This window comes from Crocuta crocuta, unplaced genomic scaffold (genome assembly GCF_008692635.1).
Source record: "Crocuta crocuta isolate KB4526 unplaced genomic scaffold, BGI_CrCroc_1.0 scaffold154, whole genome shotgun sequence".
Taxonomy (NCBI): Eukaryota; Metazoa; Chordata; class Mammalia; order Carnivora; family Hyaenidae; genus Crocuta; species Crocuta crocuta.
The window spans coordinates 4,553,917-4,554,897 of NW_027530545.1; the positions used below are offsets into that span (position 1 = coordinate 4,553,917).

Here is a 981-nt window from a genome sequence, read left to right on the forward strand (position 1 = left end):
TCTACTAGGGACTGGATTATATCTCATGCTTGCTTTGTTTGTTTGTTCACTTTCCAGGTTGTTTGTGTTTTATTGATGCTGGTGCTCAGGCCTTGACCAGTACCTCCGAGGCTAGTATAGCCACTCACTCCTTCCACTGCTGCTNCAGCTATCAGTGGTAGTCGTTCTACTAGGGACTGGATTATATCTCATGCTTGCTTTGTTTGTTCACTTTCCAGGTTGTTTGTGTTTTATTGATGCTGGTGCTCAGGCCTTGACCAGTACCTCCGAGGCTAGTATAGCCACTCACTCCTTCCACTGCTGCTACTTGGTCTTCAGGTTTTCCTCGTGCTTGGTTAGCCGGTGGGGTGGTGCATGGCAAGTGTCTTCTTGGGCCACAGATCCAGGGGTGTGTACTTCTTGCTCTTGTAGAATTTAATTCCTGAAGTTCTCTTTCTGAGTCTGATTGATGACAGTGAGAACATGAGGGATGGATTTGTGAACAACTCAGATCGTGGAGAGCTTGGAAGCCGTTCTGCCTGTCACTTGGGTGCCACACAGCTTGGACGGCTCTACTTTCACGCCTTCCAGCTCTGTAAGCAGCATCTCCTTCTTGCCACAAAGGTCTCCAGCTTTAAACTTGGCCATGTCTGCATAATCTGCCACTGCCACGAGGGAAAGAGGCCGAGGAAATGAGTTCTCATGCTTACTCTGTATCCCCGCAATTTTTAATGGCTTGCTCGGGATGGTGTGGATGCCTTATGTATACCTAACTGATTGACTAATTCTAGGACTTAACCATGCTTAACATGAAACCATTACATGGAACACATAATTTCAGAATTATAAGGTAAAGTGGAGTAACTGTTACTCTGGAGTACACAACACATGTTTCAGGACAGAGTGAAGCATACCTTCAAATAATAAAATTATGGCTAGTATTTACGGAGTGCTAAGGAAGCACACATTGCCCAAGCTATCCTAGATGTCTTTACCTGTGAG

General features: G+C 45.5%; 1 pseudogene; it reads right to left on the bottom strand.

The window, feature by feature from the left end:
* Window positions 1–285: 285 nt before the first annotated feature.
* LOC144234489 (large ribosomal subunit protein uL29 pseudogene) lies at window positions 286–627 on the bottom strand (annotated as a pseudogene).
* Window positions 628–981: the final 354 nt, after the last annotated feature.